The sequence below is a fragment of the Oncorhynchus nerka genome, linkage group LG26, assembly GCF_034236695.1.
Source record: "Oncorhynchus nerka isolate Pitt River linkage group LG26, Oner_Uvic_2.0, whole genome shotgun sequence".
NCBI classification, from domain to species: domain Eukaryota; kingdom Metazoa; phylum Chordata; class Actinopteri; order Salmoniformes; family Salmonidae; genus Oncorhynchus; species Oncorhynchus nerka.
This window is the reverse complement of record NC_088421.1, coordinates 31078769-31106525: the sequence shown is the minus strand read 5'-3', so window position 1 is coordinate 31106525 and position 27757 is coordinate 31078769. Positions and strand designations below refer to the sequence as shown.

The 27757-nt window shown below is 43.3% G+C and overlaps 19 non-coding genes and 2 pseudogenes across 19 annotated transcripts; all 21 read left to right on the top strand.

The window, feature by feature from the left end:
* The first annotated feature begins 1061 nt into the window (after positions 1-1061).
* On the top strand, positions 1062-1180 carry LOC135565024 (5S ribosomal RNA). The gene has a single exon (XR_010461351.1). It is a non-coding gene; the product is annotated as a 5S ribosomal RNA (ribosomal RNA).
* Positions 1181-2360: 1180 nt separating this feature from the next.
* On the top strand, positions 2361-2479 carry LOC135565023 (5S ribosomal RNA). Its single transcript, XR_010461350.1, has one exon. It is a non-coding gene; the product is annotated as a 5S ribosomal RNA (ribosomal RNA).
* A 1142-nt stretch (positions 2480-3621) lies between these two features.
* LOC135565021 (5S ribosomal RNA) lies at positions 3622-3740 on the top strand. Its single transcript, XR_010461348.1, has one exon. It is a non-coding gene; the product is annotated as a 5S ribosomal RNA (ribosomal RNA).
* Positions 3741-4918: 1178 nt separating this feature from the next.
* Positions 4919-5037, top strand: LOC135565020 (5S ribosomal RNA). The gene has a single exon (XR_010461347.1). It is a non-coding gene; the product is annotated as a 5S ribosomal RNA (ribosomal RNA).
* A 1179-nt stretch (positions 5038-6216) lies between these two features.
* On the top strand, positions 6217-6335 carry LOC135565019 (5S ribosomal RNA). Its single transcript, XR_010461346.1, has one exon. It is a non-coding gene; the product is annotated as a 5S ribosomal RNA (ribosomal RNA).
* A 1177-nt stretch (positions 6336-7512) lies between these two features.
* LOC135565018 (5S ribosomal RNA) lies at positions 7513-7631 on the top strand. Its single transcript, XR_010461345.1, has one exon. It is a non-coding gene; the product is annotated as a 5S ribosomal RNA (ribosomal RNA).
* Positions 7632-8806: 1175 nt separating this feature from the next.
* On the top strand, positions 8807-8925 carry LOC135565017 (5S ribosomal RNA). The gene has a single exon (XR_010461344.1). It is a non-coding gene; the product is annotated as a 5S ribosomal RNA (ribosomal RNA).
* A 1182-nt stretch (positions 8926-10107) lies between these two features.
* On the top strand, positions 10108-10226 carry LOC135565016 (5S ribosomal RNA). Its single transcript, XR_010461343.1, has one exon. It is a non-coding gene; the product is annotated as a 5S ribosomal RNA (ribosomal RNA).
* Positions 10227-11402: 1176 nt separating this feature from the next.
* Positions 11403-11521, top strand: LOC135565015 (5S ribosomal RNA). Its single transcript, XR_010461342.1, has one exon. It is a non-coding gene; the product is annotated as a 5S ribosomal RNA (ribosomal RNA).
* Positions 11522-12698: 1177 nt separating this feature from the next.
* LOC135565014 (5S ribosomal RNA) lies at positions 12699-12817 on the top strand. The gene has a single exon (XR_010461341.1). It is a non-coding gene; the product is annotated as a 5S ribosomal RNA (ribosomal RNA).
* A 1176-nt stretch (positions 12818-13993) lies between these two features.
* On the top strand, positions 13994-14112 carry LOC135565013 (5S ribosomal RNA). The gene has a single exon (XR_010461340.1). It is a non-coding gene; the product is annotated as a 5S ribosomal RNA (ribosomal RNA).
* Positions 14113-15286: 1174 nt separating this feature from the next.
* LOC135565012 (5S ribosomal RNA) lies at positions 15287-15405 on the top strand. Its single transcript, XR_010461339.1, has one exon. It is a non-coding gene; the product is annotated as a 5S ribosomal RNA (ribosomal RNA).
* Positions 15406-16582: 1177 nt separating this feature from the next.
* On the top strand, positions 16583-16701 carry LOC135565010 (5S ribosomal RNA). Its single transcript, XR_010461337.1, has one exon. It is a non-coding gene; the product is annotated as a 5S ribosomal RNA (ribosomal RNA).
* A 1176-nt stretch (positions 16702-17877) lies between these two features.
* LOC135565009 (5S ribosomal RNA) lies at positions 17878-17996 on the top strand. The gene has a single exon (XR_010461336.1). It is a non-coding gene; the product is annotated as a 5S ribosomal RNA (ribosomal RNA).
* Positions 17997-19170: 1174 nt separating this feature from the next.
* On the top strand, positions 19171-19289 carry LOC135565008 (5S ribosomal RNA). The gene has a single exon (XR_010461335.1). It is a non-coding gene; the product is annotated as a 5S ribosomal RNA (ribosomal RNA).
* Positions 19290-20463: 1174 nt separating this feature from the next.
* LOC135565007 (5S ribosomal RNA) lies at positions 20464-20582 on the top strand. The gene has a single exon (XR_010461334.1). It is a non-coding gene; the product is annotated as a 5S ribosomal RNA (ribosomal RNA).
* A 1176-nt stretch (positions 20583-21758) lies between these two features.
* Positions 21759-21867, top strand: LOC135565046 (5S ribosomal RNA; annotated as a pseudogene).
* Positions 21868-23047: 1180 nt separating this feature from the next.
* On the top strand, positions 23048-23166 carry LOC135565006 (5S ribosomal RNA). Its single transcript, XR_010461333.1, has one exon. It is a non-coding gene; the product is annotated as a 5S ribosomal RNA (ribosomal RNA).
* Positions 23167-24346: 1180 nt separating this feature from the next.
* On the top strand, positions 24347-24465 carry LOC135565005 (5S ribosomal RNA). Its single transcript, XR_010461332.1, has one exon. It is a non-coding gene; the product is annotated as a 5S ribosomal RNA (ribosomal RNA).
* Positions 24466-25642: 1177 nt separating this feature from the next.
* Positions 25643-25761, top strand: LOC135565003 (5S ribosomal RNA). Its single transcript, XR_010461330.1, has one exon. It is a non-coding gene; the product is annotated as a 5S ribosomal RNA (ribosomal RNA).
* Positions 25762-26933: 1172 nt separating this feature from the next.
* LOC135565047 (5S ribosomal RNA) lies at positions 26934-27042 on the top strand (annotated as a pseudogene).
* Positions 27043-27757: the final 715 nt, after the last annotated feature.

Here is a 27757-nt window from a genome sequence, read left to right as displayed (position 1 = left end):
TTTTATTGGACTACATGCAGTTTGTTAGTGCTGCCCTGCCCTGAACAAATCCAATCATGGACAGTGCGTTTCCCTCGAAATGTAGGCACTACATTCAGCATTTGTTTTTAGGCTCGGAGACTGTCAATGTCTGTCGTCCATTAGGGCCCTGTAAAACCCTTTCAATGTTTTGCCTAACCACCCCTCCCCCCCCCAAAAAAAAAAAAAAAAATAATTCCCCCTCTTCTCCGTTTACATTTCCCGGTTGACCGTTTATCCTTGCTTCTCCAGGTTTTCGCTCTCAAAAGTACACCTTTTTAATCTAAATATAACACGATTGGATGTTCTATGTCCACAACAACGTTTAAAACCCTAGCAGGAGACCACTTTTGAGGTCTGGGAAAAATTGAAGACATATCGATTTTGGGGTGTAGTTACCCTTTACACGCAAGTGTGCGCCAGGTAGAGACATTTGTTTGGTTAAGCGGTGTTGCTGTAGTGCTCATGTGATTGCGGAGTTTGCAAAACAAATGGCCACTGGATTGATGCAAATAATGATGATATAATTCTGCCAAGCTGGCATAGGCTACTTTGCAGTTAACATTTCATTGAGAAGGTTTTTGTGGGAAGCCTTTCCTTCTCTACCAGAAGAAGGTAATCATTAGCCTCATCGCTAACGGCTTCACAAAGTGTAGCGCTCCGCACGCATGCGCACAGAAACTGGGCAGTCCTGTGCCGTTTCTGAAAGTTTGGGTGGAAATACGAATCACTGATTTATTTGGTTGATGTCTAATGATTCACTTGGGCAAATGAATGCATTTTCTAACAAGTTGAAAGGATTTAGTTGATTTCCGGTTTAAAGTCTGGATTCTGTGAATCCGTGTGGGCGCGCCGTATTATATAGTCCATGAAGTTGTCATAAGTGTGAACATAGGATATGCCCCCACAAGAGTGAAATATATGGTCTGGAAATGTAAGCAAGGTTTGAGCTTTGTCAGTGTGTCACAACGTGTACATTTCTCTGTCTCCCGATGAATAAGCGGCACATTGACTTTATATAGTGTACCAAGAGAGTTCCCTTCGCTTACGGCCATACCAGCCTGAATACGCCCGATCTCGTCCGATCTCGGAAGCTAAGCAGGGTCGGGCCTGGTTAGTACTTGGATGGGAGACCGCCTGGGAATACCAGGTGCTGTAAGCTTTTTGCTCCAGTAGAGGATACTCTTGTGTCATGCGTGGAGCAACTGCCTTTTATTTTTCGCCCTAATAATGTTGTGTCTTTTTATTGGACTACATGCAGTTTGTTAGTGCTGCCCTGCCCTGAACAAATCCAATCATGGACAGTGCGTTTCCCTCGAAATGTAGGCACTACATTCAGCATTTGTTTTTAGGCTCGGAGACTGTCAATGTCTGTCGTCCATTAGGGCCCTGTAAAACCCTTTCAATGTTTTGCCTAACCACCCCTCCCCCAACAAAAAAAAAAAAAAAATAATCCCCCTCTTCTCCGTTTACATTTCCCGGTTGACCGTTTATCCTTGCTTCTCCAGGTTTTCGCTCTCAAAAGTACACCTTTTTAATCTAAATATAACACGATTGGATGTTCTATGTCCACAACAACGTTTAAAACCCTAGCAGGAGACCACTTTTGAGGTCTGGGAAAAATTGAAGACATATCGATTTTGGGGTGTAGTTACCCTTTACACGCAAGTGTGCGCCAGGTAGAGACATTTGTTTGGTTAAGCGGTGTTGCTGTAGTGCTCATGTGATTGCGGAGTTTGCAAAACAAATGGCCACTGGATTGATGCAAATAATGATGATATAATTCTGCCAAGCTGGCATAGGCTACTTTGCAGTTAACATTTCATTGAGAAGGTTTTTGTGGGAAGCCTTTCCTTCTCTACCAGAAGAAGGTAATCATTAGCCTCATCGCTAACGGCTTCACAAAGTGTAGCGCTCCGCACGCATGCGCACAGAAACTGGGCAGTCCTGTGCCGTTTCTGAAAGTTTGGGTGGAAATACGAATCACTGATTTATTTGGTTGATGTCTAATGATTCACTTGGGCAAATGAATGCATTTTCTAACAAGTTGAAAGGATTTAGTTGATTTCCTCCTTAGTTCAAAACATTTTTGAATATTGTTGAATTTCGGTTTAAAGTCTGGATTCTGTGAATCCGTGTGGGCGCGCAGTATTATATAGTCCATGAAGTTGTCATAAGTGTGAACATAGGATATGCCCCCCCCCCACAAGAGTGAAATATATGGTCTGGAAATGTAAGCAAGGTTTGAGCTTTGTCAGTGTGTCACAACGTGTACATTTCTCTGTCTCCCGATGAATAAGCGGCACATTGACTTTATATAGTGTACCAAGAGAGTTCCCTTCGCTTACGGCCATACCAGCCTGAATACGCCCGATCTCGTCCGATCTCGGAAGCTAAGCAGGGTCGGGCCTGGTTAGTACTTGGATGGGAGACCGCCTGGGAATACCAGGTGCTGTAAGCTTTTTGCTCCAGTAGAGGATACTCTTGTGTCATGCGTGGAGCAACTGCCTTTTATTTTTCGCCCTAATAATGTTGTGTCTTTTTATTGGACTACATGCAGTTTGTTAGTGCTGCCCTGCCCTGAACAAATCCAATCATGGACAGTGCGTTTCCCTCGAAATGTAGGCACTACATTCAGCATTTGTTTTTAGGCTCGGAGACTGTCAATGTCTGTCGTCCATTAGGGCCCTGTAAACAAAAAAAAAAAAAAAATAATTCCCCCTCTTCTCCGTTTACATTTCCCGGTTGACCGTTTATCCTTGCTTCTCCAGGTTTTCGCTCTCAAAAGTACACCTTTTTAATCTAAATATAACACGATTGGATGTTCTATGTCCACAACAACGTTTAAAACCCTAGCAGGAGACCACTTTTGAGGTCTGGGAAAAATTGAAGACATATCGATTTTGGGGTGTAGTTACCCTTTACACGCAAGTGTGCGCCAGGTAGAGACATTTGTTTGGTTAAGCGGTGTTGCTGTAGTGCTCATGTGATTGCGGAGTTTGCAAAACAAATGGCCACTGGATTGATGCAAATAATGATGATATAATTCTGCCAAGCTGGCATAGGCTACTTTGCAGTTAACATTTCATTGAGAAGGTTTTTGTGGGAAGCCTTTCCTTCTCTACCAGAAGAAGGTAATCATTAGCCTCATCGCTAACGGCTTCACAAAGTGTAGCGCTCCGCACGCATGCGCACAGAAACTGGGCAGTCCTGTGCCGTTTCTGAAAGTTTGGGTGGAAATACGAATCACTGATTTATTTGGTTGATGTCTAATGATTCACTTGGGCAAATGAATGCATTTTCTAACAAGTTGAAAGGATTTAGTTGATTTCCTCCTTAGTTCAAAACATTTTTGAATATTGTTGAATTTTGGTTTAAAGTCTGGATTCTGTGAATCCGTGTGGGCGCGCAGTATTATATAGTCCATGAAGTTGTCATAAGTGTGAACATAGGATATGCCCCCCCCACAAGAGTGAAATATATGGTCTGGAAATGTAAGCAAGGTTTGAGCTTTGTCAGTGTGTCACAACGTGTACATTTCTCTGTCTCCCGATGAATAAGCGGCACATTGACTTTATATAGTGTACCAAGAGAGTTCCCTTCGCTTACGGCCATACCAGCCTGAATACGCCCGATCTCGTCCGATCTCGGAAGCTAAGCAGGGTCGGGCCTGGTTAGTACTTGGATGGGAGACCGCCTGGGAATACCAGGTGCTGTAAGCTTTTGCTCCAGTAGAGGATACTCTTGTGTCATGCGTGGAGCAACTGCCTTTTATTTTTCGCCCTAATAATGTTGTGTCTTTTTATTGGACTACATGCAGTTTGTTAGTGCTGCCCTGCCCTGAACAAATCCAATCATGGACAGTGCGTTTCCTCGAAATGTAGGCACTACATTCAGCATTTGTTTTTAGGCTCGGAGACTGTCAATGTCTGTCGTCCATTAGGGCCCTGTAAAACCCTTTCAATGTTTTGCCTAACCACCCCTCCCCCCCACAAAAAAAAAAAAAAAAATAATTCCCCCTCTTCTCCGTTTACATTTCCCGGTTGACCGTTTATCCTTGCTTCTCCAGGTTTTCGCTCTCAAAAGTACACCTTTTTAATCTAAATATAACACGATTGGATGTTCTATGTCCACAACAACGTTTAAAACCCTAGCAGGAGACCACTTTTGAGGTCTGGGAAAAATTGAAGACATATCGATTTTGGGGTGTAGTTACCCTTTACACGCAAGTGTGCGCCAGGTAGAGACATTTGTTTGGTTAAGCGGTGTTGCTGTAGTGCTCATGTGATTGCGGAGTTTGCAAAACAAATGGCCACTGGATTGATGCAAATAATGATGATATAATTCTGCCAAGCTGGCATAGGCTACTTTGCCTTAACATTTCATTGAGAAGGTTTTTGTGGGAAGCCTTTCCTTCTCTACCAGAAGAAGGTAATCATTAGCCTCATCGCTAACGGCTTCACAAAGTGTAGCGCTCCGCACGCATGCGCACAGAAACTGGGCAGTCCTGTGCCGTTTCTGAAAGTTTGGGTGGAAATACGAATCACTGATTTATTTGGTTGATGTCTAATGATTCACTTGGGCAAATGAATGCATTTTCTAACAAGTTGAAAGGATTTAGTTGATTTCCTCCTTAGTTCAAAACATTTTTGAATATTGTTGAATTTCGGTTTAAAGTCTGGATTCTGTGAATCCGTGTGGGCGCGCAGTATTATATAGTCCATGAAGTTGTCATAAGTGTGAACATAGGATATGCCCCCCCCACAAGAGTGAAATATATGGTCTGGAAATGTAAGCAAGGTTTGAGCTTTGTCAGTGTGTCACAACGTGTACATTTCTCTGTCTCCCGATGAATAAGCGGCACATTGACTTTATATAGTGTACCAAGAGAGTTCCCTTCGCTTACGGCCATACCAGCCTGAATACGCCCGATCTCGTCCGATCTCGGAAGCTAAGCAGGGTCGGGCCTGGTTAGTACTTGGATGGGAGACCGCCTGGGAATACCAGGTGCTGTAAGCTTTTGCTCCAGTAGAGGATACTCTTGTGTCATGCGTGGAGCAACTGCCTTTTATTTTTCGCCCTAATAATGTTGTGTCTTTTTATTGGACTACATGCAGTTTGTTAGTGCTGCCCTGCCCTGAACAAATCCAATCATGGACAGTGCGTTTCCCTCGAAATGTAGGCACTACATTCAGCATTTGTTTTTAGGCTCGGAGACTGTCAATGTCTGTCGTCCATTAGGGCCCTGTAAAACCCTTTCAATGTTTTGCCTAACCACCCCTCCCCCCCAACAAAAAAATAAAAAAAATAATTCCCCCTCTTCTCCGTTTACATTTCCCGGTTGACCGTTTATCCTTGCTTCTCCAGGTTTTCGCTCTCAAAAGTACACCTTTTTAATCTAAATATAACACGATTGGATGTTCTATGTCCACAACAACGTTTAAAACCCTAGCAGGAGACCACTTTTGAGGTCTGGGAAAAATTGAAGACATATCGATTTTGGGGTGTAGTTACCCTTTACACGCAAGTGTGCGCCAGGTAGAGACATTTGTTTGGTTAAGCGGTGTTGCTGTAGTGCTCATGTGATTGCGGAGTTTGCAAAACAAATGGCCACTGGATTGATGCAAATAATGATGATATAATTCTGCCAAGCTGGCATAGGCTACTTTGCAGTTAACATTTCATTGAGAAGGTTTTTGTGGGAAGCCTTTCCTTCTCTACCAGAAGAAGGTAATCATTAGCCTCATCGCTAACGGCTTCACAAAGTGTAGCGCTCCGCACGCATGCGCACAGAAACTGGGCAGTCCTGTGCCGTTTCTGAAAGTTTGGGTGGAAATACGAATCACTGATTTATTTGGTTGATGTCTAATGATTCACTTGGGCAAATGAATGCATTTTCTAACAAGTTGAAAGGATTTAGTTGATTTCCTCCTTAGTTCAAAACATTTTTGAATATTGTTGAATTTCGGTTTAAAGTCTGGATTCTGTGAATCCGTGGGGCGCGCAGTATTATATAGTCCATGAAGTTGTCATAAGTGTGAACATAGGATATGCCCCCCCCACAAGAGTGAAATATATGGTCTGGAAATGTAAGCAAGGTTTGAGCTTTGTCAGTGTGTCACAACGTGTACATTTCTCTGTCTCCCGATGAATAAGCGGCACATTGACTTTATATAGTGTACCAAGAGAGTTCCCTTCGCTTACGGCCATACCAGCCTGAATACGCCCGATCTCGTCCGATCTCGGAAGCTAAGCAGGGTCGGGCCTGGTTAGTACTTGGATGGGAGACCGCCTGGGAATACCAGGTGCTGTAAGCTTTTTGCTCCAGTAGAGGATACTCTTGTGTCATGCGTGGAGCAACTGCCTTTTATTTTTCGCCCTAATAATGTTGTGTCTTTTTATTGGACTACATGCAGTTTGTTAGTGCTGCCCTGCCCTGAACAAATCCAATCATGGACAGTGCGTTTCCCTCGAAATGTAGGCACTACATTCAGCATTTGTTTTTAGGCTCGGAGACTGTCAATGTCTGTCGTCCATTAGGGCCCTGTAAAACCCTTTCAATGTTTTGCCTAACCACCCCCTCCCCCAAAAAAAAAATAAAAAAATAATCCCCCTCTTCTCCGTTTACATTTCCCGGTTGACCGTTTATCCTTGCTTCTCCAGGTTTTCGCTCTCAAAAGTACACCTTTTTAATCTAAATATAACACGATTGGATGTTCTATGTCCACAACAACGTTTAAAACCCTAGCAGGAGACCACTTTTGAGGTCTGGGAAAAATTGAAGACATATCGATTTTGGGGTGTAGTTACCCTTTACACGCAAGTGTGCGCCAGGTAGAGACATTTGTTTGGTTAAGCGGTGTTGCTGTAGTGCTCATGTGATTGCGGAGTTTGCAAAACAAATGGCCACTGGATTGATGCAAATAATGATGATATAATTCTGCCAAGCTGGCATAGGCTACTTTGCAGTTAACATTTCATTGAGAAGGTTTTTGTGGGAAGCCTTTCCTTCTCTACCAGAAGAAGGTAATCATTAGCCTCATCGCTAACGGCTTCACAAAGTGTAGCGCTCCGCACGCATGCGCACAGAAACTGGGCAGTCCTGTGCCGTTTCTGAAAGTTTGGGTGGAAATACGAATCACTGATTTATTTGGTTGATGTCTAATGATTCACTTGGGCAAATGAATGCATTTTCTAACAAGTTGAAAGGATTTAGTTGATTTCCTCCTTAGTTCAAAACATTTTTGAATATTGTTGAATTTCGGTTTAAAGTCTGGATTCTGTGAATCCGTGTGGGCGCGCAGTATTATATAGTCCATGAAGTTGTCATAAGTGTGAACATAGGATATGCCCCCCCACAAGAGTGAAATATATGGTCTGGAAATGTAAGCAAGGTTTGAGCTTTGTCAGTGTGTCACAACGTGTACATTTCTCTGTCTCCCGATGAATAAGCGGCACATTGACTTTATATAGTGTACCAAGAGAGTTCCCTTCGCTTACGGCCATACCAGCCTGAATACGCCCGATCTCGTCCGATCTCGGAAGCTAAGCAGGGTCGGGCCTGGTTAGTACTTGGATGGGAGACCGCCTGGGAATACCAGGTGCTGTAAGCTTTTGCTCCAGTAGAGGATACTCTTGTGTCATGCGTGGAGCAACTGCCTTTTATTTTTCGCCCTAATAATGTTGTGTCTTTTTATTGGACTACATGCAGTTTGTTAGTGCTGCCCTGCCCTGAACAAATCCAATCATGGACAGTGCGTTTCCCTCGAAATGTAGGCACTACATTCAGCATTTGTTTTTAGGCTCGGAGACTGTCAATGTCTGTCGTCCATTAGGGCCCTGTAAAACCCTTTCAATGTTTTGCCTAACCACCCCTCCCAACAAAAAAAATAAAAAAATAATTCCCCCTCTTCTCCGTTTACATTTCCCGGTTGACCGTTTATCCTTGCTTCTCCAGGTTTTCGCTCTCAAAAGTACACCTTTTTAATCTAAATATAACACGATTGGATGTTCTATGTCCACAACAACGTTTAAAACCCTAGCAGGAGACCACTTTTGAGGTCTGGGAAAAATTGAAGACATATCGATTTTGGGGTGTAGTTACCCTTTACACGCAAGTGTGCGCCAGGTAGAGACATTTGTTTGGTTAAGCGGTGTTGCTGTAGTGCTCATGTGATTGCGGAGTTTGCAAAACAAATGGCCACTGGATTGATGCAAATAATGATGATATAATTCTGCCAAGCTGGCATAGGCTACTTTGCAGTTAACATTTCATTGAGAAGGTTTTTGTGGGAAGCCTTTCCTTCTCTACCAGAAGAAGGTAATCATTAGCCTCATCGCTAACGGCTTCACAAAGTGTAGCGCTCCGCACGCATCGCACAGAAACTGGGCAGTCCTGTGCCGTTTCTGAAAGTTTGGGTGGAAATACGAATCACTGATTTATTTGGTTGATGTCTAATGATTCACTTGGGCAAATGAATGCATTTTCTAACAAGTTGAAAGGATTTAGTTGATTTCCTCCTTAGTTCAAAACATTTTTGAATATTGTTGAATTTCGGTTTAAAGTCTGGATTCTGTGAATCCGTGTGGGCGCGCAGTATTATATAGTCCATGAAGTTGTCATAAGTGTGAACATAGGATATGCCCCCCCCACAAGAGTGAAATATATGGTCTGGAAATGTAAGCAAGGTTTGAGCTTTGTCAGTGTGTCACAACGTGTACATTTCTCTGTCTCCCGATGAATAAGCGGCACATTGACTTTATATAGTGTACCAAGAGAGTTCCCTTCGCTTACGGCCATACCAGCCTGAATACGCCCGATCTCGTCCGATCTCGGAAGCTAAGCAGGGTCGGGCCTGGTTAGTACTTGGATGGGAGACCGCCTGGGAATACCAGGTGCTGTAAGCTTTTTGCTCCAGTAGAGGATACTCTTGTGTCATGCGTGGAGCAACTGCCTTTTATTTTTCGCCCTAATAATGTTGTGTCTTTTTATTGGACTACATGCAGTTTGTTAGTGCTGCCCTGCCCTGAACAAATCCAATCATGGACAGTGCGTTTCCCTCGAAATGTAGGCACTACATTCAGCATTTGTTTTTAGGCTCGGAGACTGTCAATGTCTGTCGTCCATTAGGGCCCTGTAAAACCCTTTCAATGTTTTGCCTAACCACCCCTCCCCCCCCCAAAAAAAAAAAAAAAAATAATTCCCCCTCTTCTCCGTTTACATTTCCCGGTTGACCGTTTATCCTTGCTTCTCCAGGTTTTCGCTCTCAAAAGTACACCTTTTTAATCTAAATATAACACGATTGGATGTTCTATGTCCACAACAACGTTTAAAACCCTAGCAGGAGACCACTTTTGAGGTCTGGGAAAAATTGAAGACATATCGATTTTGGGGTGTAGTTACCCTTTACACGCAAGTGTGCGCCAGGTAGAGACATTTGTTTGGTTAAGCGGTGTTGCTGTAGTGCTCATGTGATTGCGGAGTTTGCAAAACAAATGGCCACTGGATTGATGCAAATAATGATGATATAATTCTGCCAAGCTGGCATAGGCTACTTTGCAGTTAACATTTCATTGAGAAGGTTTTTGTGGGAAGCCTTTCCTTCTCTACCAGAAGAAGGTAATCATTAGCCTCATCGCTAACGGCTTCACAAAGTGTAGCGCTCCGCACGCATGCGCACAGAAACTGGGCAGTCCTGTGCCGTTTCTGAAAGTTTGGGTGGAAATACGAATCACTGATTTATTTGGTTGATGTCTAATGATTCACTTGGGCAAATGAATGCATTTTCTAACAAGTTGAAAGGATTTAGTTGATTTCCTCCTTAGTTCAAAACATTTTTGAATATTGTTGAATTTCGGTTTAAAGTCTGGATTCTGTGAATCCGTGTGGGCGCGCAGTATTATATAGTCCATGAAGTTGTCATAAGTGTGAACATAGGATATGCCCCCCCCACAAGAGTGAAATATATGGTCTGGAAATGTAAGCAAGGTTTGAGCTTTGTCAGTGTGTCACAACGTGTACATTTCTCTGTCTCCCGATGAATAAGCGGCACATTGACTTTATATAGTGTACCAAGAGAGTTCCCCTTCGCTTACGGCCATACCAGCCTGAATACGCCCGATCTCGTCCGATCTCGGAAGCTAAGCAGGGTCGGGCCTGGTTAGTACTTGGATGGGAGACCGCCTGGGAATACCAGGTGCTGTAAGCTTTTGCTCCAGTAGAGGATACTCTTGTGTCATGCGTGGAGCAACTGCCTTTTATTTTTCGCCCTAATAATGTTGTGTCTTTTTATTGGACTACATGCAGTTTGTTAGTGCTGCCCTGCCCTGAACAAATCCAATCATGGACAGTGCGTTTCCCTCGAAATGTAGGCACTACATTCAGCATTTGTTTTTAGGCTCGGAGACTGTCAATGTCTGTCGTCCATTAGGGCCCTGTAAAACCCTTTCAATGTTTTGCCTAACCACCCCTCCCCCAACAAAAAAAAAAAAAAAATAATTCCCCCTCTTCTCCGTTTACATTTCCCGGTTGACCGTTTATCCTTGCTTCTCCAGGTTTTCGCTCTCAAAAGTACACCTTTTTAATCTAAATATAACACGATTGGATGTTCTATGTCCACAACAACGTTTAAAACCCTAGCAGGAGACCACTTTTGAGGTCTGGGAAAAATTGAAGACATATCGATTTTGGGGTGTAGTTACCCTTTACACGCAAGTGTGCGCCAGGTAGAGACATTTGTTTGGTTAAGCGGTGTTGCTGTAGTGCTCATGTGATTGCGGAGTTTGCAAAACAAATGGCCACTGGATTGATGCAAATAATGATGATATAATTCTGCCAAGCTGGCATAGGCTACTTTGCAGTTAACATTTCATTGAGAAGGTTTTTGTGGGAAGCCTTTCCTTCTCTACCAGAAGAAGGTAATCATTAGCCTCATCGCTAACGGCTTCACAAAGTGTAGCGCTCCGCACGCATGCGCACAGAAACTGGGCAGTCCTGTGCCGTTTCTGAAAGTTTGGGTGGAAATACGAATCACTGATTTATTTGGTTGATGTCTAATGATTCACTTGGGCAAATGAATGCATTTTCTAACAAGTTGAAAGGATTTAGTTGATTTCCTCCTTAGTTCAAAACATTTTTGAATATTGTTGAATTTCGGTTTAAAGTCTGGATTCTGTGAATCCGTGTGGGCGCGCAGTATTATATAGTCCATGAAGTTGTCATAAGTGTGAACATAGGATATGCCCCCCACAAGAGTGAAATATATGGTCTGGAAATGTAAGCAAGGTTTGAGCTTTGTCAGTGTGTCACAACGTGTACATTTCTCTGTCTCCCGATGAATAAGCGGCACATTGACTTTATATAGTGTACCAAGAGAGTTCCCTTCGCTTACGGCCATACCAGCCTGAATACGCCCGATCTCGTCCGATCTCGGAAGCTAAGCAGGGTCGGGCCTGGTTAGTACTTGGATGGGAGACCGCCTGGGAATACCAGGTGCTGTAAGCTTTTGCTCCAGTAGAGGATACTCTTGTGTCATGCGTGGAGCAACTGCCTTTTATTTTTCGCCCTAATAATGTTGTGTCTTTTTATTGGACTACATGCAGTTTGTTAGTGCTGCCCTGCCCTGAACAAATCCAATCATGGACAGTGCGTTTCCCTCGAAATGTAGGCACTACATTCAGCATTTGTTTTTAGGCTCGGAGACTGTCAATGTCTGTCGTCCATTAGGGCCCTGTAAAACCCTTTCAATGTTTTGCCTAACCACCCCTCCCCCCAACAAAAAAAAAAAAAATAATTCCCCCTCTTCTCCGTTTACATTTCCCGGTTGACCGTTTATCCTTGCTTCTCCAGGTTTTCGCTCTCAAAAGTACACCTTTTTAATCTAAATATAACACGATTGGATGTTCTATGTCCACAACAACGTTTAAAACCCTAGCAGGAGACCACTTTTGAGGTCTGGGAAAAATTGAAGACATATCGATTTTGGGGTGTAGTTACCCTTTACACGCAAGTGTGCGCCAGGTAGAGACATTTGTTTGGTTAAGCGGTGTTGCTGTAGTGCTCATGTGATTGCGGAGTTTGCAAAACAAATGGCCACTGGATTGATGCAAATAATGATGATATAATTCTGCCAAGCTGGCATAGGCTACTTTGCAGTTAACATTTCATTGAGAAGGTTTTTGTGGGAAGCCTTTCCTTCTCTACCAGAAGAAGGTAATCATTAGCCTCATCGCTAACGGCTTCACAAAGTGTAGCGCTCCGCACGCATGCGCACAGAAACTGGGCAGTCCTGTGCCGTTTCTGAAAGTTTGGGTGGAAATACGAATCACTGATTTATTTGGTTGATGTCTAATGATTCACTTGGGCAAATGAATGCATTTTCTAACAAGTTGAAAGGATTTAGTTGATTTCCTCCTTAGTTCAAAACATTTTTGAATATTGTTGAATTTCGGTTTAAAGTCTGGATTCTGTGAATCCGTGTGGGCGCGCAGTATTATATAGTCCATGAAGTTGTCATAAGTGTGAACATAGGATATGCCCCCCCCACAAGAGTGAAATATATGGTCTGGAAATGTAAGCAAGGTTTGAGCTTTGTCAGTGTGTCACAACGTGTACATTTCTCTGTCTCCCGATGAATAAGCGGCACATTGACTTTATATAGTGTACCAAGAGAGTTCCCTTCGCTTACGGCCATACCAGCCTGAATACGCCCGATCTCGTCCGATCTCGGAAGCTAAGCAGGGTCGGGCCTGGTTAGTACTTGGATGGGAGACCGCCTGGGAATACCAGGTGCTGTAAGCTTTTTGCTCCAGTAGAGGATACTCTTGTGTCATGCGTGGAGCAACTGCCTTTTATTTTTCGCCCTAATAATGTTGTGTCTTTTTATTGGACTACATGCAGTTTGTTAGTGCTGCCCTGCCCTGAACAAATCCAATCATGGACAGTGCGTTTCCCTCGAAATGTAGGCACTACATTCAGCATTTGTTTTTAGGCTCGGAGACTGTCAATGTCTGTCGTCCATTAGGGCCCTGTAAAACCCTTTCAATGTTTTGCCTAACCACCCCTCCCCCAACAAAAAAATAAAAAAATAATTCCCCCTCTTCTCCGTTTACATTTCCCGGTTGACCGTTTATCCTTGCTTCTCCAGGTTTTCGCTCTCAAAAGTACACCTTTTTAATCTAAATATAACACGATTGGATGTTCTATGTCCACAACAACGTTTAAAACCCTAGCAGGAGACCACTTTTGAGGTCTGGGAAAAATTGAAGACATATCGATTTTGGGGTGTAGTTACCCTTTACACGCAAGTGTGCGCCAGGTAGAGACATTTGTTTGGTTAAGCGGTGTTGCTGTAGTGCTCATGTGATTGCGGAGTTTGCAAAACAAATGGCCACTGGATTGATGCAAATAATGATGATATAATTCTGCCAAGCTGGCATAGGCTACTTTGCAGTTAACATTTCATTGAGAAGGTTTTTGTGGGAAGCCTTTCCTTCTCTACCAGAAGAAGGTAATCATTAGCCTCATCGCTAACGGCTTCACAAAGTGTAGCGCTCCGCACGCATGCGCACAGAAACTGGGCAGTCCTGTGCCGTTTCTGAAAGTTTGGGTGGAAATACGAATCACTGATTTATTTGGTTGATGTCTAATGATTCACTTGGGCAAATGAATGCATTTTCTAACAAGTTGAAAGGATTTAGTTGATTTCCTCCTTAGTTCAAAACATTTTTGAATATTGTTGAATTTCGGTTTAAAGTCTGGATTCTGTGAATCCGTGTGGGCGCGCAGTATTATATAGTCCATGAAGTTGTCATAAGTGTGAACATAGGATATGCCCCCCACAAGAGTGAAATATATGGTCTGGAAATGTAAGCAAGGTTTGAGCTTTGTCAGTGTGTCACAACGTGTACATTTCTCTGTCTCCCGATGAATAAGCGGCACATTGACTTTATATAGTGTACCAAGAGAGTTCCCTTCGCTTACGGCCATACCAGCCTGAATACGCCCGATCTCGTCCGATCTCGGAAGCTAAGCAGGGTCGGGCCTGGTTAGTACTTGGATGGGAGACCGCCTGGGAATACCAGGTGCTGTAAGCTTTTGCTCCAGTAGAGGATACTCTTGTGTCATGCGTGGAGCAACTGCCTTTTATTTTTCGCCCTAATAATGTTGTGTCTTTTTATTGGACTACATGCAGTTTGTTAGTGCTGCCCTGCCCTGAACAAATCCAATCATGGACAGTGCGTTTCCCTCGAAATGTAGGCACTACATTCAGCATTTGTTTTTAGGCTCGGAGACTGTCAATGTCTGTCGTCCATTAGGGCCCTGTAAAACCCTTTCAATGTTTTGCCTAACCACCCCCCCCCCAAAAAAAAAAAAAAAAATAATTCCCCCTCTTCTCCGTTTACATTTCCCGGTTGACCGTTTATCCTTGCTTCTCCAGGTTTTCGCTCTCAAAAGTACACCTTTTTAATCTAAATATAACACGATTGGATGTTCTATGTCCACAACAACGTTTAAAACCCTAGCAGGAGACCACTTTTGAGGTCTGGGAAAAATTGAAGACATATCGATTTTGGGGTGTAGTTACCCTTTACACGCAAGTGTGCGCCAGGTAGAGACATTTGTTTGGTTAAGCGGTGTTGCTGTAGTGCTCATGTGATTGCGGAGTTTGCAAAACAAATGGCCACTGGATTGATGCAAATAATGATGATATAATTCTGCCAAGCTGGCATAGGCTACTTTGCAGTTAACATTTCATTGAGAAGGTTTTTGTGGGAAGCCTTTCCTTCTCTACCAGAAGAAGGTAATCATTAGCCTCATCGCTAACGGCTTCACAAAGTGTAGCGCTCCGCACGCATGCGCACAGAAACTGGGCAGTCCTGTGCCGTTTCTGAAAGTTTGGGTGGAAATACGAATCACTGATTTATTTGGTTGATGTCTAATGATTCACTTGGGCAAATGAATGCATTTTCTAACAAGTTGAAAGGATTTAGTTGATTTCCTCCTTAGTTCAAAACATTTTTGAATATTGTTGAATTTCGGTTTAAAGTCTGGATTCTGTGAATCCGTGTGGGCGCGCAGTATTATATAGTCCATGAAGTTGTCATAAGTGTGAACATAGGATATGCCCCCCACAAGAGTGAAATATATGGTCTGGAAATGTAAGCAAGGTTTGAGCTTTGTCAGTGTGTCACAACGTGTACATTTCTCTGTCTCCCGATGAATAAGCGGCACATTGACTTTATATAGTGTACCAAGAGAGTTCCCTTCGCTTACGGCCATACCAGCCTGAATACGCCCGATCTCGTCCGATCTCGGAAGCTAAGCAGGGTCGGGCCTGGTTAGTACTTGGATGGGAGACCGCCTGGGAATACCAGGTGCTGTAAGCTTTTGCTCCAGTAGAGGATACTCTTGTGTCATGCGTGGAGCAACTGCCTTTTATTTTTCGCCCTAATAATGTTGTGTCTTTTTATTGGACTACATGCAGTTTGTTAGTGCTGCCCTGCCCTGAACAAATCCAATCATGGACAGTGCGTTTCCCTCGAAATGTAGGCACTACATTCAGCATTTGTTTTTAGGCTCGGAGACTGTCAATGTCTGTCGTCCATTAGGGCCCTGTAAAACCCTTTCAATGTTTTGCCTAACCACCCCTCCCCCAACAAAAAAAAAAAAAATAATTCCCCCTCTTCTCCGTTTACATTTCCCGGTTGACCGTTTATCCTTGCTTCTCCAGGTTTTCGCTCTCAAAAGTACACCTTTTTAATCTAAATATAACACGATTGGATGTTCTATGTCCACAACAACGTTTAAAACCCTAGCAGGAGACCACTTTTGAGGTCTGGGAAAAATTGAAGACATATCGATTTTTGGGGTGTAGTTACCCTTTACACGCAAGTGTGCGCCAGGTAGAGACATTTGTTTGGTTAAGCGGTGTTGCTGTAGTGCTCATGTGATTGCGGAGTTTGCAAAACAAATGGCCACTGGATTGATGCAAATAATGATGATATAATTCTGCCAAGCTGGCATAGGCTACTTTGCAGTTAACATTTCATTGAGAAGGTTTTTGTGGGAAGCCTTTCCTTCTCTACCAGAAGAAGGTAATCATTAGCCTCATCGCTAACGGCTTCACAAAGTGTAGCGCTCCGCACGCATGCGCACAGAAACTGGGCAGTCCTGTGCCGTTTCTGAAAGTTTGGGTGGAAATACGAATCACTGATTTATTTGGTTGATGTCTAATGATTCACTTGGGCAAATGAATGCATTTTCTAACAAGTTGAAAGGATTTAGTTGATTTCCTCCTTAGTTCAAAACATTTTTGAATATTGTTGAATTTCGGTTTAAAGTCTGGATTCTGTGAATCCGTGTGGGCGCGCAGTATTATATAGTCCATGAAGTTGTCATAAGTGTGAACATAGGATATGCCCCCCCCACAAGAGTGAAATATATGGTCTGGAAATGTAAGCAAGGTTTGAGCTTTGTCAGTGTGTCACAACGTGTACATTTCTCTGTCTCCCGATGAATAAGCGGCACATTGACTTTATATAGTGTACCAAGAGAGTTCCCTTCGCTTACGGCCATACCAGCCTGAATACGCCCGATCTCGTCCGATCTCGGAAGCTAAGCAGGGTCGGGCCTGGTTAGTACTTGGATGGGAGACCGCCTGGGAATACCAGGTGCTGTAAGCTTTTGCTCCAGTAGAGGATACTCTTGTGTCATGCGTGGAGCAACTGCCTTTTATTTTTCGCCCTAATAATGTTGTGTCTTTTTATTGGACTACATGCAGTTTGTTAGTGCTGCCCTGCCCTGAACAAATCCAATCATGGACAGTGCGTTTCCCTCGAAATGTAGGCACTACATTCAGCATTTGTTTTTAGGCTCGGAGACTGTCAATGTCTGTCGTCCATTAGGGCCCTGTAAAACCCTTTCAATGTTTTGCCTAACCACCCCTCCCCCCAACAAAAAAATAAAAAAATAATTCCCCCTCTTCTCCGTTTACATTTCCCGGTTGACCGTTTATCCTTGCTTCTCCAGGTTTTCGCTCTCAAAAGTACACCTTTTTAATCTAAATATAACACGATTGGATGTTCTATGTCCACAACAACGTTTAAAACCCTAGCAGGAGACCACTTTTGAGGTCTGGGAAAAATTGAAGACATATCGATTTTGGGGTGTAGTTACCCTTTACACGCAAGTGTGCGCCAGGTAGAGACATTTGTTTGGTTAAGCGGTGTTGCTGTAGTGCTCATGTGATTGCGGAGTTTGCAAAACAAATGGCCACTGGATTGATGCAAATAATGATGATATAATTCTGCCAAGCTGGCATAGGCTACTTTGCAGTTAACATTTCATTGAGAAGGTTTTTGTGGGAAGCCTTTCCTTCTCTACCAGAAGAAGGTAATCATTAGCCTCATCGCTAACGGCTTCACAAAGTGTAGCGCTCCGCACGCATGCGCACAGAAACTGGGCAGTCCTGTGCCGTTTCTGAAAGTTTGGGTGGAAATACGAATCACTGATTTATTTGGTTGATGTCTAATGATTCACTTGGGCAAATGAATGCATTTTCTAACAAGTTGAAAGGATTTAGTTGATTTCCTCCTTAGTTCAAAACATTTTTGAATATTGTTGAATTTCGGTTTAAAGTCTGGATTCTGTGAATCCGTGTGGGCGCGCAGTATTATATAGTCCATGAAGTTGTCATAAGTGTGAACATAGGATATGCCCCCCACAAGAGTGAAATATATGGTCTGGAAATGTAAGCAAGGTTTGAGCTTTGTCAGTGTGTCACAACGTGTACATTTCTCTGTCTCCCGATGAATAAGCGGCACATTGACTTTATATAGTGTACCAAGAGAGTTCCCTTCGCTTACGGCCATACCAGCCTGAATACGCCCGATCTCGTCCGATCTCGGAAGCTAAGCAGGGTCGGGCCTGGTTAGTACTTGGATGGGAGACCGCCTGGGAATACCAGGTGCTGTAAGCTTTTGCTCCAGTAGAGGATACTCTTGTGTCATGCGTGGAGCAACTGCCTTTTATTTTTCGCCCTAATAATGTTGTGTCTTTTTATTGGACTACATGCAGTTTGTTAGTGCTGCCCTGCCCTGAACAAATCCAATCATGGACAGTGCGTTTCCCTCGAAATGTAGGCACTACATTCAGCATTTGTTTTTAGGCTCGGAGACTGTCAATGTCTGTCGTCCATTAGGGCCCTGTAAAACCCTTTCAATGTTTTGCCTAACCACCCCTCCCCCAACAAAAAAAAAAAAAAATAATTCCCCCTCTTCTCCGTTTACATTTCCCGGTTGACCGTTTATCCTTGCTTCTCCAGGTTTTCGCTCTCAAAAGTACACCTTTTTAATCTAAATATAACACGATTGGATGTTCTATGTCCACAACAACGTTTAAAACCCTAGCAGGAGACCACTTTTGAGGTCTGGGAAAAATTGAAGACATATCGATTTTGGGGTGTAGTTACCCTTTACACGCAAGTGTGCGCCAGGTAGAGACATTTGTTTGGTTAAGCGGTGTTGCTGTAGTGCTCATGTGATTGCGGAGTTTGCAAAACAAATGGCCACTGGATTGATGCAAATAATGATGATATAATTCTGCCAAGCTGGCATAGGCTACTTTGCAGTTAACATTTCATTGAGAAGGTTTTTGTGGGAAGCCTTTCCTTCTCTACCAGAAGAAGGTAATCATTAGCCTCATCGCTAACGGCTTCACAAAGTGTAGCGCTCCGCACGCATGCGCACAGAAACTGGGCAGTCCTGTGCCGTTTCTGAAAGTTTGGGTGGAAATACGAATCACTGATTTATTTGGTTGATGTCTAATGATTCACTTGGGCAAATGAATGCATTTTCTAACAAGTTGAAAGGATTTAGTTGATTTCCTCCTTAGTTCAAAACATTTTTGAATATTGTTGAATTTCGGTTTAAAGTCTGGATTCTGTGAATCCGTGTGGGCGCAGTATTATATAGTCCATGAAGTTGTCATAAGTGTGAACATAGGATATGCCCCCCCCACAAGAGTGAAATATATGGTCTGGAAATGTAAGCAAGGTTTGAGCTTTGTCAGTGTGTCACAACGTGTACATTTCTCTGTCTCCCGATGAATAAGCGGCACATTGACTTTATATAGTGTACCAAGAGAGTTCCTTCGCTTACGGCCATACCAGCCTGAATACGCCCGATCTCGTCCGATCTCGGAAGCTAAGCAGGGTCGGGCCTGGTTAGTACTTGGATGGGAGACCGCCTGGGAATACCAGGTGCTGTAAGCTTTTGCTCCAGTAGAGGATACTCTTGTGTCATGCGTGGAGCAACTGCCTTTATTTTTCGCCCTAATAATGTTGTGTCTTTTTATTGGACTACATGCAGTTTGTTAGTGCTGCCCTGCCCTGAACAAATCCAATCATGGACAGTGCGTTTCCCTCGAAATGTAGGCACTACATTCAGCATTTGTTTTTAGGCTCGGAGACTGTCAATGTCTGTCGTCCATTAGGGCCCTGTAAAACCCTTTCAATGTTTTGCCTAACCACCCCTCCCCCAACAAAAAAATAAAAAAATAATTCCCCCTCTTCTCCGTTTACATTTCCGGTTGACCGTTTATCCTTGCTTCTCCAGGTTTTCGCTCTCAAAAGTACACCTTTTTAATCTAAATATAACACGATTGGATGTTCTATGTCCACAACAACGTTTAAAACCCTAGCAGGAGACCACTTTTGAGGTCTGGGAAAAATTGAAGACATATCGATTTTGGGGTGTAGTTACCCTTTACACGCAAGTGTGCGCCAGGTAGAGACATTTGTTTGGTTAAGCGGTGTTGCTGTAGTGCTCATGTGATTGCGGAGTTTGCAAAACAAATGGCCACTGGATTGATGCAAATAATGATGATATAATTCTGCCAAGCTGGCATAGGCTACTTTGCAGTTAACATTTCATTGAGAAGGTTTTTGTGGGAAGCCTTTCCTTCTCTACCAGAAGAAGGTAATCATTAGCCTCATCGCTAACGGCTTCACAAAGTGTAGCGCTCCGCACGCATGCGCACAGAAACTGGGCAGTCCTGTGCCGTTTCTGAAAGTTTGGGTGGAAATACGAATCACTGATTTATTTGGTTGATGTCTAATGATTCACTTGGCAAATGAATGCATTTTCTAACAAGTTGAAAGGATTTAGTTGATTTCCTCCTTAGTTCAAAACATTTTTGAATATTGTTGAATTTCGGTTTAAAGTCTGGATTCTGTGAATCCGTGTGGGCGCGCAGTATTATATAGTCCATGAAGTTGTCATAAGTGTGAACATAGGATATGCCCCCCCCACAAGAGTGAAATATATGGTCTGGAAATGTAAGCAAGGTTTGAGCTTTGTCAGTGTGTCACAACGTGTACATTTCTCTGTCTCCCGATGAATAAGCGGCACATTGACTTTATATAGTGTACCAAGAGAGTTCCCTTCGCTTACGGCCATACCAGCCTGAATACGCCCGATCTCGTCCGATCTCGGAAGCTAAGCAGGGTCGGGCCTGGTTAGTACTTGGATGGGAGACCGCCTGGGAATACCAGGTGCTGTAAGCTTTTTGCTCCAGTAGAGGATACTCTTGTGTCATGCGTGGAGCAACTGCCTTTTATTTTTCGCCCTAATAATGTTGTGTCTTTTTATTGGACTACATGCAGTTTGTTAGTGCTGCCCTGCCCTGAACAAATCCAATCATGGACAGTGCGTTTCCCTCGAAATGTAGGCACTACATTCAGCATTTGTTTTTAGGCTCGGAGACTGTCAATGTCTGTCGTCCATTAGGGCCCTGTAAAACCCTTTCAATGTTTTGCCTAACCACCCCTCCCCCCAACAAAAAAAAAAAAAATAATTCCCCCTCTTCTCCGTTTACATTTCCCGGTTGACCGTTTATCCTTGCTTCTCCAGGTTTTCGCTCTCAAAAGTACACCTTTTTAATCTAAATATAACACGATTGGATGTTCTATGTCCACAACAACGTTTAAAACCCTAGCAGGAGACCACTTTTGAGGTCTGGGAAAAATTGAAGACATATCGATTTTGGGGTGTAGTTACCCTTTACACGCAAGTGTGCGCCAGGAAGAGACATTTGTTTGGTTAAGCGGTGTTGCTGTAGTGCTCATGTGATTGCGGAGTTTGCAAAACAAATGGCCACTGGATTGATGCAAATAATGATGATATAATTCTGCCAAGCTGGCATAGGCTACTTTGCAGTTAACATTTCATTGAGAAGGTTTTTGTGGGAAGCCTTTCCTTCTCTACCAGAAGAAGGTAATCATTAGCCTCATCGCTAACGGCTTCACAAAGTGTAGCGCTCCGCACGCATGCGCACAGAAACTGGGCAGTCCTGTGCCGTTTCTGAAAGTTTGGGTGGAAATACGAATCACTGATTTATTTGGTTGATGTCTAATGATTCACTTGGGCAAATGAATGCATTTTCTAACAAGTTGAAAGGATTTAGTTGATTTCCTCCTTAGTTCAAAACATTTTTGAATATTGTTGAATTTCGGTTTAAAGTCTGGATTCTGTGAATCCGTGTGGGCGCGCAGTATTATATAGTCCATGAAGTTGTCATAAGTGTGAACATAGGATATGCCCCCCACAAGAGTGAAATATATGGTCTGGAAATGTAAGCAAGGTTTGAGCTTTGTCAGTGTGTCACAACGTGTACATTTCTCTGTCTCCCGATGAATAAGCGGCACATTGACTTTATATAGTGTACCAAGAGAGTTCCCTTCGCTTACGGCCATACCAGCCTGAATACGCCCGATCTCGGAAGCTAAGCAGGGTCGGGCCTGGTTAGTACTTGGATGGGAGACCGCCTGGGAATACCAGGTGCTGTAAGCTTTTTGCTCCAGTAGAGGATACTCTTGTGTCATGCGTGGAGCAACTGCCTTTTATTTTTCGCCCTAATAATGTTGTGTCTTTTTATTGGACTACATGCAGTTTGTTAGTGCTGCCCTGCCCTGAACAAATCCAATCATGGACAGTGCGTTTCCCTCGAAATGTAGGCACTACATTCAGCATTTGTTTTTAGGCTCGGAGACTGTCAATGTCTGTCGTCCATTAGGGCCCTGTAAAACCCTTTCAATGTTTTGCCTAACCACCCCTCCCCCCCCAAACAAAAAAAAAAAAAATAATTCCCCCTCTTCTCCGTTTACATTTCCCGGTTGACCGTTTATCCTTGCTTCTCCAGGTTTTCGCTCTCAAAAGTACACCTTTTTAATCTAAATATAACACGATTGGATGTTCTATGTCCACAACAACGTTTAAAACCCTAGCAGGAGACCACTTTTGAGGTCTGGGAAAAATTGAAGACATTTCGATTTTGGGGTGTAGTTACCCTTTACACGCAAGTGTGCGCCAGGTAGAGACATTTGTTTGGTTAAGCGGTGTTGCTGTAGTGCTCATGTGATTGCGGAGTTTGCAAAACAAATGGCCACTGGATTGATGCAAATAATGATGATATAATTCTGCCAAGCTGGCATAGGCTACTTTGCAGTTAACATTTCATTGAGAAGGTTTTTGTGGGAAGCCTTTCCTTCTCTACCAGAAGAAGGTAATCATTAGCCTCATCGCTAACGGCTTCACAAAGTGTAGCGCTCCGCACGCATGCGCACAGAAACTGGGCAGTCCTGTGCCGTTTCTGAAAGTTTGGGTGGAAATACGAATCACTGATTTATTTGGTTGATGTCTAATGATTCACTTGGGCAAATGAATGCATTTTCTAACAAGTTGAAAGGATTTAGTTGATTTCCTCCTTAGTTCAAAACATTTTTGAATATTGTTGAATTTCGGTTTAAAGTCTGGATTCTGTGAATCCGTGTGGGCGCGCAGTATTATATAGTCCATGAAGTTGTCATAAGTGTGAACATAGGATATGCCCCCCCACAAGAGTGAAATATATGGTCTGGAAATGTAAGCAAGGTTTGAGCTTTGTCAGTGTGTCACAACGTGTACATTTCTCTGTCTCCCGATGAATAAGCGGCACATTGACTTTATATAGTGTACCAAGAGAGTTCCCTTCGCTTACGGCCATACCAGCCTGAATACGCCCGATCTCGTCCGATCTCGGAAGCTAAGCAGGGTCGGGCCTGGTTAGTACTTGGATGGGAGACCGCCTGGGAATACCAGGTGCTGTAAGCTTTTGCTCCAGTAGAGGATACTCTTGTGTCATGCGTGGAGCAACTGCCTTTTATTTTTCGCCCTAATAATGTTGTGTCTTTTTATTGGACTACATGCAGTTTGTTAGTGCTGCCCTGCCCTGAACAAATCCAATCATGGACAGTGCGTTTCCCTCGAAATGTAGGCACTACATTCAGCATTTGTTTTTAGGCTCGGAGACTGTCAATGTCTGTCGTCCATTAGGGCCCTGTAAAACCCTTTCAATGTTTTGCCTAACCACCCCTCCCCCCCCAACAAAAAAAATAAAAAAATAATTCCCCCTCTTCTCCGTTTACATTTCCCGGTTGACCGTTTATCCTTGCTTCTCCAGGTTTTCGCTCTCAAAAGTACACCTTTTTAATCTAAATATAACACGATTGGATGTTCTATGTCCACAACAACGTTTAAAACCCTAGCAGGAGACCACTTTTGAGGTCTGGGAAAAATTGAAGACATATCGATTTTGGGGTGTAGTTACCCTTTACACGCAAGTGTGCGCCAGGTAGAGACATTTGTTTGGTTAAGCGGTGTTGCTGTAGTGCTCATGTGATTGCGGAGTTTGCAAAACAAATGGCCACTGGATTGATGCAAATAATGATGATATAATTCTGCCAAGCTGGCATAGGCTACTTTGCAGTTAACATTTCATTGAGAAGGTTTTTGTGGGAAGCCTTTCCTTCTCTACCAGAAGAAGGTAATCATTAGCCTCATCGCTAACGGCTTCACAAAGTGTAGCGCTCCGCACGCATGCGCACAGAAACTGGGCAGTCCTGTGCCGTTTCTGAAAGTTTGGGTGGAAATACGAATCACTGATTTATTTGGTTGATGTCTAATGATTCACTTGGGCAAATGAATGCATTTTCTAACAAGTTGAAAGGATTTAGTTGATTTCCTCCTTAGTTCAAAACATTTTTGAATATTGTTGAATTTCGGTTTAAAGTCTGGATTCTGTGAATCCGTGTGGGCGCGCAGTATTATATAGTCCATGAAGTTGTCATAAATGTGAACATAGGATATGCCCCCCCACAAGAGTGAAATATATGGTCTGGAAATGTAAGCAAGGTTTGAGCTTTGTCAGTGTGTCACAACGTGTACATTTCTCTGTCTCCCGATGAATAAGCGGCACATTGACTTTATATAGTGTACCAAGAGAGTTCCCTTCGCTTACGGCCATACCAGCCTGAATACGCCCGATCTCGTCCGATCTCGGAAGCTAAGCAGGGTCGGGCCTGGTTAGTACTTGGATGGGAGACCGCCTGGGAATACCAGGTGCTGTAAGCTTTTTGCTCCAGTAGAGGATACTCTTGTGTCATGCGTGGAGCAACTGCCTTTTATTTTTCGCCCTAATAATGTTGTGTCTTTTTATTGGACTACATGCAGTTTGTTAGTGCTGCCCTGCCCTGAACAAATCCAATCATGGACAGTGCGTTTCCCTCGAAATGTAGGCACTACATTCAGCATTTGTTTTTAGGCTCGGAGACTGTCAATGTCTGTCGTCCATTAGGGCCCTGTAAAACCCTTTCAATGTTTTGCCTAACCACCCCCCCCCCCCCAAAAAAAAAAAAAAAAATTCCCCCTCTTCTCCGTTTACATTTCCCGGTTGACCGTTTATCCTTGCTTCTCCAGGTTTTCGCTCTCAAAAGTACACCTTTTTAATCTAAATATAACACGATTGGATGTTCTATGTCCACAACAACGTTTAAAACCCTAGCAGGAGACCACTTTTGAGGTCTGGGAAAAATTGAAGACATTTCGATTTTGGGGTGTAGTTACCCTTTACACGCAAGTGTGCGCCAGGAAGAGACATTTGTTTGGTTAAGCGGTGTTGCTGTAGTGCTCATGTGATTGCGGAGTTTGCAAAACAAATGGCCACTGGATTGATGCAAATAATGATGATATAATTCTGCCAAGCTGGCATAGGCTACTTTGCAGTTAACATTTCATTGAGAAGGTTTTTGTGGGAAGCCTTTCCTTCTCTACCAGAAGAAGGTAATCATTAGCCTCATCGCTAACGGCTTCACAAAGTGTAGGCTCCGCACGCATGCGCACAGAAACTGGGCAGTCCTGTGCCGTTTCTGAAAGTTTGGGTGGAAATACGAATCACTGATTTATTTGGTTGATGTCTAATGATTCACTTGGGCAAATGAATGCATTTTCTAACAAGTTGAAAGGATTTAGTTGATTTCCTCCTTAGTTCAAAACATTTTTGAATATTGTTGAATTTCGGTTTAAAGTCTGGATTCTGTGAATCCGTGTGGGCGCGCAGTATTATATAGTCCATGAAGTTGTCATAAGTGTGAACATAGGATATGCCCCCCCACACAAGAGTGAAATATATGGTCTGGAAATGTAAGCAAGGTTTGAGCTTTGTCAGTGTGTCACAACGTGTACATTTCTCTGTCTCCCGATGAATAAGCGGCACATTGACTTTATATAGTGTACCAAGAGAGTTCCCTTCGCTTACGGCCATACCAGCCTGAATACGCCCGATCTCGTCCGATCTCGGAAGCTAAGCAGGGTCGGGCCTGGTTAGTACTTGGATGGGAGACCGCCTGGGAATACCAGGTGCTGTAAGCTTTTGCTCCAGTAGAGGATACTCTTGTGTCATGCGTGGAGCAACTGCCTTTTATTTTTCGCCTAATAATGTTGTGTCTTTTTATTGGACTACATGCAGTTTGTTAGTGCTGCCCTGCCCTGAACAAATCCAATCATGGACAGTGCGTTTCCCTCGAAATGTAGGCACTACATTCAGCATTTGTTTTTAGGCTCGGAGACTGTCAATGTCTGTCGTCCATTAGGGCCCTGTAAAACCCTTTCAATGTTTTGCCTAACCACCCCTCCCCCAACAAAAAAATAAAAAAATAATTCCCCCTCTTCTCCGTTTACATTTCCCGGTTGACCGTTTATCCTTGCTTCTCCAGGTTTTCGCTCTCAAAAGTACACCTTTTTAATCTAAATATAACACGATTGGATGTTCTATGTCCACAACAACGTTTAAAACCCTAGCAGGAGACCACTTTTGAGGTCTGGGAAAAATTGAAGACATTTCGATTTTGGGGTGTAGTTACCCTTTACACGCAAGTGTGCGCCAGGAAGAGACATTTGTTTGGTTAAGCGGTGTTGCTGTAGTGCTCATGTGATTGCGGAGTTTGCAAAACAAATGGCCACTGGATTGATGCAAATAATGATGATATAATTCTGCCAAGCTGGCATAGGCTACTTTGCAGTTAACATTTCATTGAGAAGGTTTTTGTGGGAAGCCTTTCCTTCTCTACCAGAAGAAGGTAATCATTAGCCTCATCGCTAACGGCTTCACAAAGTGTAGCGCTCCGCACGCATGCGCACAGAAACTGGGCAGTCCTGTGCCGTTTCTGAAAGTTTGGGTGGAAATACGAATCACTGATTTATTTGGTTGATGTCTAATGATTCACTTGGGCAAATGAATGCATTTTCTAACAAGTTGAAAGGATTTAGTTGATTTCCTCCTTAGTTCAAAACATTTTTGAATATTGTTGAATTTCGGTTTAAAGTCTGGATTCTGTGAATCCGTGTGGGCGCGCAGTATTATATAGTCCATGAAGTTGTCATAAGTGTGAACATAGGATATGCCCCCCACAAGAGTGAAATATATGGTCTGGAAATGTAAGCAAGGTTTGAGCTTTGTCAGTGTCACAACGTGTACATTTCTCTGTCTCCCGATGAATAAGCGGCACATTGACTTTATATAGTGTACCAAGAGAGTTCCCTTCGCTTACGGCCATACCAGCCTGAATACGTCCGATCTCGGAAGCTAAGCAGGGTCGGGCCTGGTTAGTACTTGGATGGGAGACCGCCTGGGAATACCAGGTGCTGTAAGCTTTTTGCTCCAGTAGAGGATACTCTTGTGTCATGCGTGGAGCAACTGCCTTTTATTTTTCGCCCTAATAATGTTGTGTCTTTTTATTGGACTACATGCAGTTTGTTAGTGCTGCCCTGCCCTGAACAAATCCAATCATGGACAGTGCGTTTCCCTCGAAATGTAGGCACTACATTCAGCATTTGTTTTTAGGCTCGGAGACTGTCAATGTCTGTCGTCCATTAGGGCCCTGTAAAACCCTTTCAATGTTTTGCCTAACCACCCCTCCCCCAACAAAAAAATAAAAAAATAATTCCCCCTCTTCTCCGTTTACATTTCCCGGTTGACCGTTTATCCTTGCTTCTCCAGGTTTTCGCTCTCAAAAGTACACCTTTTTAATCTAAATATAACACGATTGGATGTTCTATGTCCACAACAACGTTTAAAACCCTAGCAGGAGACCACTTTTGAGGTCTGGGAAAAATTGAAGACATTTCGATTTTGGGGTGTAGTTACCCTTTACACGCAAGTGTGCGCCAGGAAGAGACATTTGTTTGGTTAAGCGGTGTTGCTGTAGTGCTCATGTGATTGCGGAGTTTGCAAAACAAATGGCCACTGGATTGATGCAAATAATGATGATATAATTCTGCCAAGCTGGCATAGGCTACTTTGCAGTTAACATTTCATTGAGAAGGTTTTTGTGGGAAGCCTTTCCTTCTCTACCAGAAGAAGGTAATC